Here is a 19075-nt window from a genome sequence, read left to right on the forward strand (position 1 = left end):
TTCAATTGTCTATTGACACAGTATTGGTACAGTAGGTCTGTGTAAGAAGTGACTTCTTTCAGAGTCAGCCTCACCTTCCCCAACTTGAGCATTTTTGACAAGTGTTTCATTAATTCAAAGATAGGGTTCATGTTTCTTATGGGTGAGGTATCCAGGGAACAAAGTTTATGACTTTCTGCTTATGCAAATGCCTCTTACATTTCCTTACATAGAGCCAGGGTCTGATACTAAAGAGGATAGTTCTTCCTCTGTAGAAAATAGGGATGGGTCTTTATTTTAATGATACACATTGATCAATTTGAAATGTGGTATTCACAAGCACATCTCACTTTGTTTTGGGAAAGTATTTCTTTTTTCATGAATATTCTTGTCACCAGGGTTGACTCATGTTGAAGAATAAAGCATTGGGGACCCAAGGGAAGATTCTTCTTAAGGAAAACAGCAGTAATCTAAATCATGATTTGAGAAATAGTAAAGTGGCCATGACATGTAAAGCCAAAGTTTACCTACAAGTAATCCAACAGGTGAGTTAAGAAATAGGAAGTAGTTTTGAATTAGATGCCTAAAATTAGGAGTTGGCATGAAATCAAGGAGAACATATTGTAAAAGAAGAGTGATAGAAGTCCAGAGAAAGGAGGTTTGTCTGAAACAAATTCATTCTTTTTTTTTAGGTTTTTGTAAGGCAAAATGTGGTTAAGTGGCTTGCCCAAGGCCACACAGCTAGGTAAATTATTAAGTGTCTGAGACCGGATTTGAACCCAGGTACTCCTGACTCCAAGGCTGGTGTTTTATCCACTGTGCCACCTAGCTGCCCCTAAATTCATTCTTTTTAAGCAGTGGTGTGCTCACCATTCTCCTTCTGGGTTGGGGTAGCCATGGCTTACACACTTATCGTCTTCTTGTGGACACCAGAGGTCCAGATAGTCCAACCCCTTGTTTTGATGAGATAAATAATCTGTGGCAAAGGGAGTATGAATGACGTGCCCAGGATCACATAAGTAATGGATAGCAAAGGAGAGATTTGAACATGTCTTGCAATCCTAGGGCCAGTGATTTTTTACAACTTAATAGGGATGAACAAGAAGTCAGAGGATGTTGTATGGGTTTAAAGTGAACCCATTGTTAAAAAGGATGTGGAACCTTGGTAGAAAGTGTAATGAGGAGAGGAATCTTACACATTGAAGTGAGAGGTAAAACTAGAGAGTTAGGATAGTTCATGTAGGATCATAAAATGGGATTTAGGACAGGAGAAGAACTGAACTCACCTACCAAGAGCCCCCACCACCAAAATAGCAAAGAACTTCTGGAAGTAGATTGATTGATGAAAATCATGTACAGTTGCTATTCTACAAGGATGTAATGGAGGAGTTAGCAGGAATTGTAAGAAGATTATCAGCTGTTGTTAAAGAAGGCACAATATTGTACATATGAGCAGAAATTATGTTATATTCATTGCCAACAAAAGCCTTAGGGTACCATTGTGACTAGGTTTCTGTTAACCTGTCATGGCAAGAATGGAACACTGCCAGTCAAACTGTGCTTAGGAGGAACAATCAGGAGATTAATGTTAGAGACTGATCCTCCTCAGGTATGGTATTGTGTCAATTTAGAAGATGGACATCAGGTTCTGAGACTAGACCTGCTTTTTACCTGCTGATGGTGGTTCAGAGCTTGTAGATCTGCTTCAGTTTGAGTGAATGGTATTTAGGAAGGTTTGTTGGAGAGACCGATGTACTGGTTGTACAAATAGGAGCAATGACCACATCTTCCAGGTTGTTCCTGTAGTCCAGATCCATTCTTAGCAATGCCCTCTTAAGCTAAGACATGATACAGACTCAAGGGTACTAGAGTGAAGCCTTGGGAGACAAATTCTAATCTATACCTTACCCTTACCTAAGTGATCTTAAAGTCACTTGATCTCTTTAGGTTTAGAATCTCCATTCAGTCTTCTATAAAATACTTTAGATCTCTCATCTTCAGATAGCCTACAAGTCTAATAAGCTTCCCATTTGGCAGGCCGCTTGTACTTCTGGAGTCTTATTTCTTCAGGCCAGCCAGACTTCCTTCTGTCTTTTTCAGAGGCAGCAGAGTTGTACTTTTGGTACAATGCCACACTGGTCAGTAATTACCAACAGGTGAGAAGTTGCTGTCCAGAGAGGACTTTCACATATACATCTGAATGGAAACCTGAGAGATCCATGGAAATTTATAACTGGGTGGTCCTAATGTGCCAGTCTCCAGGGGAACATTTACAGTAGTCTACAGTGCCCTAGTAAACTATAAATTCTCACCCTGCTCAACAACATCCTCAACAAATTAGAAGGACCTTTCCTTCCTCTTCTTTGGGTTAAAGCAATATGGGAACAGAGCTGTGGAAATGTTGACTCAATTAACTGTCCAAAAGGGAAATTGGTTGCCCTGAGATGTAATGAGTTATTCATTTCTGAAGGTCTTTACAATGAATATATAATCATTTGTTTTTTCTTGTTGAAGGCATTGTAGTTCAAGTAGGGATTGGTTTGGATGACTTTTGAAATCTCTACTGAATCTGAGAGTCCATCTTGAAATGAGGGAATGGGGCATGTTGGACAGGGTAAGCAAATTGTCTTATCTCTGAATTTTGCCTCAAAGTAAGGTTTCCTGAATATTAAATTAAAGATTTTTTTATTGATTAAATGCCTAATTGGTCATAACCTTCTTACCCATATGTAAAGGATGACTTCCAAAAAGATTAGGGAACTGAAAGAGGCCATTTTTGAAATAGCCCCTCTTTTCTCCTCATAGAGTTGGTTATTATCATATGGAGAGTAAAAGTTTACTGGTACATTACCAGAGACTGAGATCTTAATTTGAACTTAAACTCTTCCACAGAATCATGAAATTTAGAATTGGAAGAGACCTCAGGGACCATCTAAACTAGCCTACTTATTTACTACAGTATGCCCAATAATTGATTATCCAGTGTTGAGCATGTTGTCTGGCATATAGTAGGTACTTAATAAACGTTTATTGATTGGTTGACAGTTTTCTTGAAGTTCTCCATTGAAGGGGGATCCATCAATTCTCCATTACACTTCTGGATTTGGAAAATGTTGTTATAATGGACTTTTTAAAAAATATTTATTTTCATCCACATGCACATGTATATTTTTAAGTTACAAAATTTCCTTCCACCCTCCCTTCCCACCCTCCGCCCCTCAGTGGCGAACAGTCAGGTTAGCATTGTACATACATATTTTTGATAAATATGTTTACAGATTAGTTATTTTTGGTTGAGGATTTAAGATTAAGGGAAAAAGATACATAAGAGATAATTTTTATAAAGTGTTAATCAGATTGTGAAGGGCTTTTTTTGTGTGTTTTGTTTTGTTTTGTTTTTCTTCCTGTTGAAGAAATAGCCAGTCTAATATGGTTGTCCTAACTCTCTGAACTACTGAGAGGAGCCGTTTCCATCAAGGTTATTCATCTCACAATGTTGTTGTTATCGTGTACATAGTTTATTTGCTTCTACTCCCTTCCCTCAGGATCAGATCAGATGGACTTTTTTGCAATTTTCCTTCACTCTTCCCTGTGAGCTTCTGAGTTTAAAAGGTTGATCCTATGGTTTCATAAAAACCTTGGAAGATTTTTTTCATGTAAAATGAAGTGAGTAGAGCTAAAAAAAATATTGTATAGAGTCACAACCCAAAATTGCATTTTGGAAGGTTGATCAACTGTAAAAGACTTAGCTACTTTGATTAAAACAATGATTCAAGACAATTCCAAAGAACCCATAATGAAACATGGTATCTAGTCCCAGAGGGGAAAAACTGATGAACTCTGAATGCAGATTGAAGCTTGCTTTAAAAAAACCCAACAATTTTATTTTTCTTGTTTAATTTTTTTGTCTGTGTTTTCTTTTGCAACATAGTTTAATATAGAAAGATGTTTTGTATGAGTTTGTATGTATAATCAGTATCAAATTGCTTGCCTTCTTAAGGGGGGGTAAGAGATGAGGAGAGACATAATTTGGAACTTAAAATTTTAATCAATGATTGTCAAGAAATTTATATTTAATTGGGAAACATTAAAGGAAAATACATTTTAAAAATATGTAAACAAAGAAAAATGTCACTGTAATGGAGTATTTGCCTGTAAAAGATAATGCTGGGAAAACTTGTTGATTAATGAAAATCATATAACAGATAACTAAAGGTTTCAGCAAATGAGAATGAAGATCAAAATGAGGTATTGAAGTCTTTCTCCTTATTGAAATTATCATGAGTTTCTACAGGAAAAAAAGTTTTACCATTTCTAAAGCTGTGTTTGTCTTCCTTTCTGGTTCATGCCATATTCTAAAAACTTATGGAAGGAGAAGAGCTAGAAGGTATGCTTAGATTAACCCTAAAGTTACATGAGAAGGAGCCTGGGAATAAAAGATTTCTTTAGGGATTTTATTGTATCCTCAGAATTTCCTGCACTCTAGCTTTGGAGTCTGAACATCCAAGAATTCCCATTATTTGGCTGGTGTGGCCTTGGTGTAGAGGCAAGTCTCATTTGGACCCAGAAGGAGCAAAGGTCCTCTTTGGTCATCTCTTTGGGTATATGAAGGTCTACTGGGTGCCTCCTTTGACTTCTCTAAGTTTTCCTGGCAGGCCTGACAATCTACACAAGCAAAATATCTGTGACTCTGTAGCTTCAAACAGTGAGGGAGCTAAAACTCCAAGTAAAGGGAAATACTACTTTAGATTCAAGAACAGGGCTTCTTGCAAATTGAGGTAGTCACTGATTATAGGATATGATTCTTTTATTCCCCACTTCTGACCTAGAATCTCACCCTGCTCCCAAGTCTGGTAAATGAAAGTGCAGAAGATGGAATTGTAGACAAGAGCTCTGGAAATTCTTAATGGAAATGGGAGCCTGTGGCCTTGATGAGAGGTTCTTTGATTCCTGTCATTTCTGGTGTATATACACGTGGCACATGAAGGTTGATCTGCCTCTTGTGACTCCATAGCAACCACTCAGGAATGGAAGCCCTCTTTGTAACTAGGGAGAAAAATGGCCAGAATGCCAGCTTGGGAATGAGACACAACCTTGGTCTCAGCACACAGACTTGTGGAGCTCTTATACAAATAATCACTGGGAAACCCCAATTCCCTGTTCATTGTGAAAAGAGACAGTACTAAAGGGAAAACTGAATGAAATTGTTTCTCTTTCATGAAAGCTTAAGTGTAAAAACCTTTCTATCCAGACTCTTGTGGTTGGAATATCTTGACACCTCATAAATTATCATAAAGCAAAAGAGTTTTTAAAAAAGGCTGAAGCTACATACTGAGGTTAGCATTTCTCCTTGTCTCCTCCTTCCCGACTTTTTCATTTTGTAGGTTCTAGTTGTTTAAAAGAAGCAATAGGAAAGGAATGTTCCGAGGAATGTTGTTTCCAAGTTCTGAGTTTTTCTGTAACTGGAGGCTTTCAGGAAGCATGATAGAAATGGTAGGAGAAGCTAAGACCCTCTCCTAAATTTGAGTGTGCCTCTAATCTTGGTAGAGTGAACAGAAAAGGAGAGGAGAAGAGAAGAGAATGTAGAATCATAGATTTGGAACTAGAAGGTGACTTTGAAGTTCTGTAGTGTAATAACTTCATATTTTTAGATAAGGTCTAGAGGGATTGAATCTTTTCCATCATCATTTAGAGAGCAAGTAGGATTTTAATTCAATTTCTCTGACTTCATATATGTTATTTTCTCAAGAGGGACCATTCTATTTTTCCCAGTAGGAAGAAAAAGGAGGAGAAGGAAAGGAGAAGGAGGAAAGAATAGGAGAAAAAATTAGGTTAGATAACTAGCTGAGGGGACAGAAGGACCACTTTATTGATTTTTTATAACATCATTATTTTCATGAGACAAAAGCTCAAAGACACCTCCCATATAAAATGAATTTTGTCCTTTTCTTCTGTAGGCACGATATAAATGTATTTTTTAAAAAAAATCAACTGAGTAGTAATCCTTGGAGAGGTATGTTGATTTATTTTGTGAAACCCAAGGAAGATCATTTGGAAGGAGCAGTATTCCTAAAGATCAAATTGTCATAATGTTTAATGAACCTGGATTTTTGTGGGTGTAGTTGGGGGTATTGTGTGTGGCAGTGTGGCTGGGTGGTCTGAATGGGTGGGGGTGTCCTTGGTGAATATAAAGTTCTCCATAACTGCTGTAAAAATAAAAGCAAGGAGCAGCATGCCCAAACCAACAGCCATCCAGTGACCAAAACTGACCTTGGCAGAAATGAATACCAGGGAAATGGAGTTGAGTATTATTAGCCAATGTTTTCAGTTCCTTGTGGGATAGTTTCAAGGCCTAGTGGGTGGGTTTTTGGCTAGGTAACCCAGTCTGCTACAACCTATGAGATTCCAGAACTTTGCCTGTCTCTTTCCAGACTCTTCTACTGGTATGTAGTTTCATTTCTGGTTCTTTTTTCCTGAAATGGGGTGTCTCTCCTGGTTCTCCATTCCAATGTAATATGATTTGTTTATATTTGCACTACAGCCACAATTCAAATCACACACCTATAAGCAAGCCTCATATTTTTCATCAAAGTTAAACTAACTAAAAAAAAAGTCATACACATCACCTCCATGTCTCCCACTTCTTAATCCTTTGCAATTTGGTTCCAGACCCTATCATTTGACTGAGATTACCAATGATCTTTTAATGACTAAAATGGATGGCTTTTCCCTCACTTTGAGTTATTTGGCGTTTTTGATATTATTGCCCACACTTTCCTTCCAGACATTCCCTTTTGACCCTGCTCTTTCCTGGTTTTCTTCCCATGTGTCTAACTTTACCTTCTCAGTTTCTTTTGCTGAATCATCATCTATTGTCTTATTCCTCAGAGAAGACATCCTCCCAGGGCTGTTCTGGGTATTCTCTTCTCTCTCTCTCTCTCTCTCTCTCTCTATATATATATATATATATATCTATCTTCCCTTCCATTGATTCCATCAGTTCTTATGAATAGAATGATCATATTAGTGTGAGTGGCTTCCAGATCTATATATCCAGCCCTAGTTTTTCTCCAGAGCACAAGTATCAGATGACCAATTGCTCACTGGAAATCCCTACCATGATATTCCATTGACATGACAACTTAACTTGTCCAAAATAGAATTCATTATCTTCCTAATACTTCCCTCTTTCTGTTGTCCTACAACTACAACTGAGGTTTACAACCTTAGAATCATCCTCAACTCTTCTATTTTCCTCACCCAATAAGTCTTACCTCCACACATCTCACACATCTGTACTTCTCTTTTACAAATAAGTTCCTATTCTCTCATCATTCACAACTAAACAATTTAAATAACCTCATATGCTGATACTCAGGACCCAATGTCTGATCTATGAGCAACCTTTCTTGTGCCAAAACAGTCTTTTAAAAACACCATGTCATTCCTTTGCTTAATAAATATGTGTCCTTTTGTCTCTGGTATAAAATTAAACTCAGTTTGGAATTTTAAATCCTTTGCAACTACTTTAAATTTATTTTTAAGATTTTTTTTCTATTTTGAGCTTAAACACTAGTAAGAAGAATATTTCCATATTCACAACAGAGTGCACACAAAACAGGACTTTATATGAAATCGTGAGTTGTTTCATAATACTTACTTTTTACATAACACAAGAAAAATTAGGTTACTTTTGTCTCATATATGCTCTGCCTCCACCCTCTTAGATCTAGACAGACTGGGATATTTCTCTTCAGGGTTCTAGAGTACTCTAAGAGGTGGGGGTAGGGGAAAATCTCTTCTCTAATGCCATTTAGCTTGATTCCCCTACTCCATCCCCATTATTAGTAGTCTAGCTCCATTCAACTACTTAAGACTGAGAAGCATTCACAAAGGTATATTTATTTCAAAGATATAACAAAAAGAAACAAATAAATATATTCTCCAATCCTGTATCACCTCAGACTATGAAGGAGTAGGCTCAAAACTTAGCTCAGCTTCTACATAGCGTTCTTTCCACAAAATTCCTGTTCAAAGTTGGTGTTGCCACCAGATGAGTTTTATTTTCCAGTTTTTGGTGGCATGCATCCAGAAGATTGCCATTGATGCTGGATTGCTGTAATAGTGAGGATTTCACCTCCCAGTATCCTCTGGCTTGCTCTGTCTACCAAGATTGGAAACTCTACTTCCTGATAGACAGAAAAGAATGAAGGCTAAGAAAGATAGAGAACTATTTGTGGAAGTCAGATGATCTCAAAGAAGAAGGACCTAGGGTCCTTTCTCTTAGTACACTGTATCCCATTAGATACTGTGAAAGACTGAGATCTTTTTTGAAGATAGCAGAAGTTCTGGCTAGACAACTCATTGAGAAATGTTCCTTCTAAATACATGTTTAGTCAATCAGAACCAGTCATAGAATGCCCTCTCTCTCCAAGGCCTTGCCCTTACATGTGATCATGTTTCTCCTGAAAACAATTCCCTAGCCTCCTTGACATGGAACTTACATTAGTCATGTATACACATAAGGTCTATTCTTATTTAATACTCCATCATGCTATCAAAAACTGTTCTATTTGTGCTTCCTTCAGAACTTATTATTATTATTTCAATGGCCTTTTCCATTTTTTCCACATTATTCATTTCATTGAATTCATTCAAAATTCAAAATTTTCATTATATGAAAAAGCATTTTCAATGTTTTTCTTTTGTTTCTTTTTTTCTTTTAAAACTCCTTTCATAGTCAGGAAATGTGTGTGTGTGTATAAAATAGGTCTATGTAACTATTATCTGTGGGTTGGCAACTATAATTTTGCATAATATTATTGTGGCCATATAATATTATACTTATAATCTGGTATTACCCCCCCCTTAATCTCCTTTCTCCATATTCTCCTTTGTTTGAAGGATTTGATTTATTTCTAAATCAAAGTATGTGTGTGTTTTGTTTAGCTTCTTTTGCCTATTTAAGATAAGAGTGAGTTTTATCTAATGACTTGTTCCCTGTACTCCTTCCTTCATGTTTGTACATGCTTCTTAGGTATTTCCATTAGGAGAAAGAATATCTCATTTTTCCTCCCTTCTTTACTAATATTGTTTTACTCTCCTTTTCCTTTTCCTCTTAAAGAGTAAATCACTCTCCAGGTCTTCTGTTTTTCTTATTTAACTTCCTCAATACCCTCTTGGTCTAATATGTTTACCTTTATTGGTAAGTTATCTTTATGTTTTTCCAGGTCAATTAATTTTTATATTAGATATCTTGACTCTTAACTTTGCATTTCAAAACTTCTATTCAGCTTTAAAAAATAATTTGAGGGGGAGCTAGGTGTCGCAGTGGATAAAGCACTGGCCCTGGAGTCAGGAGTACCTGGGTTCAAATTTGCTCTCAAACACTTAATAATTACCTAGCTGTGTGGCCTTGGGCAAGCCACTTAATCCCATTTGCCTTGCAAAAACCTAAAAACAAAACAAAACAAAACAAATTGATCAGAAATGTTTAAAAGATATCTATGCCATTAAATATTCATTTTTTTTCTTGTAGGAACATCTATAATTTTCAGTAAGTTGTTCTTGGTTGAAAGATCGTATATTTTGTCTTTTGGAAAATTGTATTCTAAGCTCTCCTCTTGTTTATAATAGAAGGTGCCATGTTTTGCGTCATCCCGAGTGTGGTTCCTTGAGCTTTTTCTAAAATAATTCCTGTTTTTTTAACATAGAAATTATGAATTCTGGCTGTGACATTTCTCCAGCTTTTCTTTTTTGGTTTCTTTCAGGTTGTGATCAGTGTATTCTACTTATCTTCATTTTGACCTTTGACTCTAATAGATTGAGTCAGCTCTCATTTTATTATTTCTTGAAATATAATATCCAATTTTTTAAAAAAATCTAGGTTTTCATGGAATCTAGTGTTATTTAAAACCTCATCCTGTACCACTACTGTGTCTATACCCTGAAGAGATGATGAAAAAGGGTAAAAACATCACTTGTACAACAATATTCATAGCAGCCCTGTTTGTGGTGGCAAAGAACTGGAAATAAGTAAATGTCCTTCAATTGGGAATGGTTTAACAAACTGTGGTATATGTATGTCATGGAACACTATTGTTCTATTAGAAACCAGGAGGTATGGGAATTCAGAGAAGCCTGGAGGGATTTCCATGAACTGATGCTGAGCGAGATGAGCAGAACCAGAAAAACATTGTACATCCTAACAGCAGCATGGGGGCGATGATCAACCCTGATGGACTTGCTCATTCCATCAGTGCAACAATCAGGGAAAATTTTGGGCTGTCTGTGATGGAGAATACCATATGATCCAGAGAAAGAACTGTGGAGTTTGAACAAAGACCAAAGACTATTACCTTTAATTAAAAAAAAATTCTGATATCTTATGCAATTTTACTATCTCTCATGTTTTATTTTTTTTCCTTTAAGCATATGATTTCTCTCACATCACATTCAATTTAGATCAATGTATACCATGAAAACAATGTAAAGACTAAACAGACTGCCTTCTGTGGGAGGTAGGGGGAGGGAAGCAAGATTAGGGGAAAAATTGTAAAACTCAAAATAAATAAAATCTTTCTTAAGAAAAAACCTCATCCTGTTGTCCAGATAATTTTTTTAATACCAACTGTCTCATTTCTTCTATTTTTTCTATTTTATAATTTTCTTCTAATATTTCATGGAATCATTGATTATTATTTGGCTGTCCTAATTTTCAAGGACACCACATTTTAGGAAAGATATTGGGGTTAGAGAGTGAAATAGTGAATAAAGTCACAGAAGTAGAGTCAGAATGAAATGGGTTCAATCCTACTTCAGACACTAATTTGTTGTATGACTAAGGGCAACCTATTTAACCTTATGAGCTTGCTTCCTTTCCTTTTCTATAAAATACAGATAATAATTCCTGTGTTGTAACCTCATAGATTCTGGGCATCCACTGAGATAATATTTCTGTAAATTTTCAAACTTTAAAGTACTGCTTAGTTGTGCAACACATCTAATCAACTCTTGACTTATCTTACTAATAACATACTGGAAATATGAGGTAAACTTCTATTTTTGGTTCAATTCTGACTGATAAAAAAATAATAAAACCCCAAAACATTTAGGGAAAAGTAGAAATGATGGTACCATGGTAGTGATCATAAAGAAGAGGGCACTGAGTATAATTTGATATGTGCCATAGACTTTAGTGAAGCAGATTTTAAGAGTATAGAGATAGCAAAAACAAGTTCCCACAGCCAGAGATTCTAAACTTAATGAATGGTAGAACCTTTCCATAGTGTTTTAAGATTAATAAAGTGTTTTACACATATTATTTGATTTGATTCTCCTGACAACTCTGTGAAGTAAACTGTATTTTTTTAAAGATGAGAAAACTGGAGCAGAGGGTAACGATTAAGTAAGTGATTTGCTCAGGGTTACATTGCTGCTATGAGTTTACAATAGGGCTGAAACTCTGGTCTTCATTCCCTTAGTCCGTGGATTTATTCATTATGCCATCTAATTGGTTCACCAAGTCAAGATTCAGTTGATTCCTTGATCCTTGTCCCCAAGACAGCTAGGTGTCATAGTGAATAGAGGATTGGAAGTGGAGTAAAGAAGATTTGAATTCCAATGTAGCCCCAGAAAGAAGTTGGGCAATTAACCTCTCTCTGCCTCAGTTTCCTTATCTATGAAATGGGGTTAGTGTAAGGAACAAATCAGACTTATAAACCTGAAAGCCCTATATAAATGTTAGTTATTTCTGTTAGGGCTTGTCAAACTATCATTATTTTCTTTTGTTGTGGTTATTTGAGTTACATACAAATCCCTACAAAAAGTCTGGAGGAATTCTATGAACAAAATAGATCAGGATTTTGGCAAAACTTTGGACAAAATCTATTATAATATCCAATGTCTATGTTATTTTGTGCTGCTCAGACCGTATCTGGAATATTATATGCAATTTTGGACACCACATTTTAGGAAAGATATTGATGAACTGAGAGAAAACAGTTATAATGGAGAACCAGCTAATGTTATAGTCAGGAAAACCTTGGTGCAAGTCTTACATCTGATAGGCGTTAGGTATGTGACCCTGAACAAACCATCTAACCTATCAGTTCTGTAAGCAATTGCCTAAGACTACAAGTCATTGACAAGTTGCTAGACCTACTTTGATGTTTTCATGCTGGGAGTGTCCAACATTTAAATTAAAGGTCTGAGAATAAACAAATAAACAATCAAATCAAGAAAATGACAAGCCTGAGAGCATCTAGAGGAAGATAGCCAGAATAGGAAAAGAACTTAAGATCATAAGAGAAGAAATTGAAGAATGGGGAGGTAGAGTCTGGATAAGTGATATATAGGATCATAGACCACAGAGATCATAGACTACAGGGTTAGAACTGGAAGGGACAGTCCATGTCAACTAGTCTAATGCCTCCAATTTTAGAGATGTAAAGAACTAGGCTGAGAGAGGTTATGTTTTGCTGTATCTCACGTGGGTAGTGAACTCAGACAGTTCTTGCTATGTGATTCTGAATGAGTCATTGCTTGCCTCACTTTCCTCATCTGTAAAATAGTGCCTATCTCCCAAGGTTATTGGGAGATCAAAGTAGTAATTGCAAAGACCTTGATAGAGCCTGGCATATAGTAAGCACTATAGAAATATTATTTTTATTAGGCTTTATTATTATGAATTATTATTATTATTATTATTATTAGGACACACATGCATGCTTTCAAGTAGTTTATTTTAATTTGGGGAAAATACTAGGGGCATAGAAAATAAATATATTTAACTTATATTTATTATCTATATTGATATATAGATACATAGTTAATAACATAAATGTAGATACATAGACAATAATATAAAATATCCAAAATCAAATCAAGGTGATAAGGGGGAGGAACATGTGATTAGGGGAATCAGGAAAGAAATCTCATAAATGAGATGGCAATGTAATCCATGTTTTTCAATAAGGACTGAAATCTCAAGGCTTTCCCAATCCTCCACTTACTGCCAAAGGAAATGACCTGGATGAAATGGGGACAATTAGCCAAAAAATTGGTGATATTTGCTTCTTTTTGCACTGGTCTGGAACTCTTATTGGTTGTGCACAGAGCTTAGCATTGTGATGAGAGTGACCAAGAGGGTTATTATTATTATAGTCCATACAAGTCTGAACAGAAATCATTAGCACAGTTAGCATCAACTGATAGTGATTCAATCACTTTGGGTAAGGGAGAATCTCTAACAAAGATATGGTCAAATTGTTTTTTAAACCTTATACAATGACATTAAAAACCTGCATTACAATAGAACTTTTGATTACTAAAGGGTAAGTAGAGTTCTTCTATATACTATGTTTTAAGTAAATTATTCTCATTTTCAAGATTATGTCCTCCTGCCCTGAAAATATTTGTCATAAGATGTCAATTTGTCTGGTATTTTGAAGTATTATGTTTACTGCACAAGGGAGATCACAGATAGAGTAATTTCAATTACATATTCAAATAACAGATTGATTTTAGCAAATGCTAAAGAGTTATTTGACAAAAGTTTTGATTACAATAATTGCTATTTATTATAATGCTACATTAGATAATTATTTAAAACATAGTTTTGTGTTATTGCCACAGCACCTTCAGAGGAGATCACTTATTATTGGCCAATTATTGACAAAAGCCAAAATGTGGGCCTTTTTCAAAAACACTCAGCTAACCCACTAACCAATCAACCAACCCATCAACCAACCCATCAACCAACCGACCAACCAAACAACCAAACAACTAACCAAATAGAATACCTTGAATGCAACAATCCTTAAGAGATCTTTTTTTGGTAAAAACTCATATGTAACCATACCAAATATACAAATCACCAGGTACATGGTAAAATAATCTAGACCTTTAATATTGAGCTGGTTTATGGATCTTCCTGTTTGACCTTCTGGTACAGAGCTCCCTGTGTTAAGACATACTCCTGAGATGATAAAAGTATTAAATTTGAATCCAAGTATGCATGAATGTGCTTTAGATAAGGGTCCTATAGTAGACTGAATTTACTTATTTTATTGTTATAATAAAAATAAAGCATTGGTTGATATTAATAAAATATGTGCTTCTGTTCAGGCCTTTATAACTATCCTGTATTCTATTTAATGAGATCATTCAAGGATGTGAGAACTCTGAATTGGAAGAAAAATATTTTTGAAAGCATTAAAATTTAATTTGAAAAAGTCATATTAAATTTATAACACATTAGATAAATCTGTATATCTCTCACATGCTTATGAATTTTGTAATACATTTTAATATGAAATTATTTACATAGGCAAAGGAGGACTGAAAAAATTATTTGTCCACCTCTTCATCCTCTCTCTTCTCCCCACTACATACCCTAATAGACAGTCCTGATTGAGATGTGAGTTTGTAGAAGCAGATAGAAGTGAAAGATACCATAGACCTAGATGTGACAAGACTCAGCAACCAATTAGATAAGGAAGTACTATGTACATTTTTTTTTGGTGAATTTTCTGATTTTCTTGCCAGCTTTGGATTGTCCTAGCCTCAATGGAAAAAGCTGGATGACCAGTAGATGGCAATCTTTCTTGGACATGGTCAGTGGGCTTGCGATCATAAACTGTCCCATAAATTTGGGGCTTGCGTGTAGGTCCAAATGAATAAACTGGAGGTCTGGTTGCTGCCCAGGTTTCCTCCCCAATGTTTTTCAATAAGGTCTGAAATCTCAAGGCTTTCCCAGTCCTCCACTGCCAAAGGAAATGACCTGGATGGAATGGGTATAATTAGCCAAAGGCAAACTCTCTAGGGCTCTGCTCATTGTCTCCTATAGTAACTAACAATGAGAGAAAAAGCCCAGATAACTACAGAAAGAATGATTCTGCAGTAGGTATTTTAGCTCAAAATGAAGGAAATAACAGTTAAACAAACAAAACTTCCAATGTACAGCAGTCATATATAACATAATATAATAACTTTCCAATCTTTGGGAACAAATGTTATGAAATAATCCAAAGAGCTACTTGAGGCTGAATCTTGGGTCTCTCTGGAATGTAATTTATTGACTAGCATAGTTCACTTTTTCCATAATTGAGCCATCATGTAAATTTGCATATCTCTTTTAACATCATCAGTGACAGTTCACTCAGTCTATGGAGAAACTCCAGTATTGAATCAGAGCTCCACTCTGGACCCCTTTGCAGCCCCTGAAAGGGAATTGATTCTGCTACTCACCAGGTAAGTCAGCCATCCCTTCTGTACATGGAGTAGACTTTATAGAAAGCCTGGGTTTACATTTTTATATTAAAAGAGAAAAGTACCCTGTTTACTTTTTTAGTTGGTGGCACCCTTTGGTTTTATGGGCTTGCTTTAGTAAGTCATTATTCTTGTCATGCCAAGGCCTCCTTTAAGGACCCACAAATGCATCCTTCTCCATTCAGATTCACAAACAGACATTTTTCTTCCAGTCTAACAGGCAAAAAAAACCCAACCCTCTTTTGCTAGAAAGGAGTTAGTTGGCTTGTGCTGCTACAGGTTTCTCTTTTTCTTTGGAAACAGCCTTTGGAAGAAACCACGTGAACAGGGAGGAAAGAGGATCAGATAATTGGGATCTTTAAGATGGTTATTATGAAAAATGTTCTGGAACCAATTCAAATACCAATCAGAAACCACATTGTTCAACTAAATCACTTTCAGATGCCACGTAAGATACAAAATACAATTATTTCCAGTTTAAAAATATAATGTTCCTTTAAAAAAAACACAGTATTTTATTTTATTATTTTTTTTAAATCTGCCTTGGCTGGAATTCAGGCCCGTCACAGATGATCTACAGACGGGCTTTGTGCGGGTCCCTCTGGATGCAGGGCCTATAGACCTCACCGTAATGCATTTAAAAGTTCCGTAAAATGGATGTGACGGCTGTTTTCTTTGTGTATTACAGAAATATACAGAGTTCAGAGGCTCCATGGCTGCACTTTGGGCATGTATGTCATTAAAGGAATGAAAAAAAGATGATGGCCAAATGCTGTATTAAAATCCCATTAGAAACGCTGGGAGGAATTTATGGCTCCAGTCTCTTTTATCTGACAGGCGTCAGTTTAGCAAAACAGTGGTTTTTTTTTTTTTGCTTTTTTTTTTTTATCTCCGTCCAATTCCCTACATGGATACAGAATAGCTGTGTGTTTTCTTTACCACTAGAAAGGCAAATATTGGCAGTTTTCCGTGAAGGCCTTTGCACTATGTCACTGAATCTTCCCTATCGGGCAGCCTTGTAGGATAGACATGAGCATGGTGGAATCTGAGAATGGAAGGGATTTTGAAATTCATCTAGACCAAATCCTAAGAGATGCATTTATTTCCTAGGGAGATACTGGAATATACAATTGGAATATACAATTGTTTACCTGATCTGTCACCACTGTGATAATGATTGAGATCAACATACTGTGTGAGCTTGGGAGAAATTTCTATTCAAGGAGTCCACAGGATGAGTTTCCTACTGATCCTAAAAATGAATTTCAATCCATTAGTTATCCACTTTGCTAACCATGTTGTCAGAGGTCATATATCTTCCCAGGGAAATTTCCCAAGGTTTATGGAGGGGTAGGGGGGGGAGAATTTGACTCTCCTTGCTGATGAGGAAAGAATTTTCAGCTTTGAGCTGGATGTTAGGTTATCTCACTTTGTGGAAATGCAAGAAAGAATAGTACAGGCACACCTCATTTTATTGTATCTTTTGCTATTGAATCTTGCAGATATTGTGTTTTGTTTTACTTTTTTTTAAGCAAATTTAAAGGTTTATGGCAAACTTGCATGGAGTAATTCATTTTTTTTTTAGCTTTTTTGCAAGGCAAATGGGCTTAAGTGGCTTGCCCAAGGCCACACTGCTAGGCAATTATTAAATGTCTGAGACTGGATTTGAACCCAGGTACTCCCGACTCCAGGGCCAGTGCTCTATCCACTGCGCCACCCAGCTACCCCTATAAGTATCATTTTCAATCAGCTTATGCTCATGTCTTGTCTTTTGTATCATAGGTTGGTAATTCTCAGAATATTATTATTATAGCTGTCATGGTAAGATAATAATGAAAAATTTTGAAATATTATGAAATTATCAAAATATAATGGATGAGGGGCAGCCGGGTGGCATAGTGGATAAAGCACCGGCCTTGGAGTCGGGAGTACCTGGGTTCAACTCTCAGACAATAATTATCTATTTTGGTGATCTTTGATCAGTAATCTTTGATATTATCATTGCAATTGTTTTTCAGTGCCATAAATTGTGCCCATATAAGATGGCAAATTCAATAGATGAATGTTGTATGTGTTCTAACTGCTCCAACCACTGTCCATTTCCTTCTTTCTCCCCCTCTCCTCAGACCTCCCTATTCCCTGAGACACAATATAGAGGCATATTATTATATAAACTTAGCTGATAAAGCAGTGGCAAGGTTAGAGAAGATTGGCTTCAATTTTGAAAAACGTTCTACTCTGGGTAAAATGTTATCAAGCAGCATCACATGTTACAGATAAATCTTTCATGAAAAGGAAGACTCAATTGATGTGGCAAACCTCATCATTATCTTATTTTAATAGATTGCACATCCACCCCAAACTTCAGCAACCAGCACCCTAATCAGTCAGCAGCCTTCAACACTGGGGTAAGACCCTCCACAAGCAAAAAGATCAGGACTAGCTGAAGGCTCAGATAAGAATTGGCATTTTTTTAAGCACCAAAGTATTTTTTAAAATATGCTTTTAGACGTAATACTGCTGCATACTTAATATTCTACAGTCTAGTGTATACATGGCATATATATATATATATATATATATATATATATATATATATATATATATATATAGGGCATATATATAGGGAAATAGGCGTATATATATATATATATATATATATATATATATATATATATATAAACCAAAAATGTGAATGATTCACATTATTGTATTATTTGCTTTATTGCAGTGGTCTGGAAATTGAACTACAATATCTCCAAGGTATGCTGGTAGGGAGTTCCCTATAGTTGTATGGGAAATGAGAAAAGAGCAACTATAAAAGAGAAAGCATTGTGGCAGGAAAAGCACTGAACAAGAGGCTCGAAGAACTAAATTCTAGCACTATCTCTATGATTAATCAACTATGTGACACTGGGCAAGTCATTTAACCCCTCTAGATCTAAGTTTCCTTTTAGGGGTAATGAGGGAGTCAGAGGCAGTGTTTCCAATATTCAGAACTTTATTTAGCTTTTTTTTTTTTTAGGTTTTTGCAAGGCAAATGGGGTTAAGTGGATTGCTAGGTAATTATTAAGTGTCTGAGACCCGATTTGAACCCAGGTACTCCTGACTCCAGGGCCGGTGCTTTATCTACTGCGCCACCTAGCCGCGCCTAGCTTCTTTCTAATAGGAAAGCTAAAGCACTTAAAAATATCACTCATTTAAGCTTCACAAGATTCCTGTTAAACAAAATGGGGAAAAGGACTGGGGCACAAAGAGAACAAGTGTAGCACAAGATGATGGATAAACTAAGGCTTAAAGAAATTAAGTGATTTATACAGAAAAGGAAATGCTGGGACATGTCTCAATAATTCATAGGAAACTTACTTGATAATAATATCTTGCACTACTTCTTAAGAAAGAAGTCTGATCTTTTAGAAAGGTCGTTGGTTGGAGCCAGAAATGATGGGTTCAACTCTGTCCCTAAATAGCTGTTTGGCCTTTGCTAAGTGATTTATCATCTTATCATAGACATGTTGTTTCCATTTCCTCTGCTCCCATTTCTTCCTTAATTTTTGAATTGGGAAAGTAGAGAGTAGAGTAGCTAGACTTTTCTGTTATTTTCTCTCCACCATTTAGCAGTAAATGCTTTTTAAATTAATACCTTTTAAAGTAAGTCAGTAGCCATATTGGGAAAGTCAATGACCAGACCGGTAAGTGAAAGACAACCTATTAACTAAACTTGAAAATCTGAAACTAAACGTGTTAAAGAGATATTTTAATTTGGGAAAACAGTTTGATGGTTTTTACTCTCAAATTAAGATGAGTCCCTTAATGCTTGAAGTTT

This window comes from Macrotis lagotis, chromosome 2 (genome assembly GCF_037893015.1).
Source record: "Macrotis lagotis isolate mMagLag1 chromosome 2, bilby.v1.9.chrom.fasta, whole genome shotgun sequence".
In the NCBI taxonomy this organism is placed as follows: Eukaryota; Metazoa; Chordata; class Mammalia; order Peramelemorphia; family Peramelidae; genus Macrotis; species Macrotis lagotis.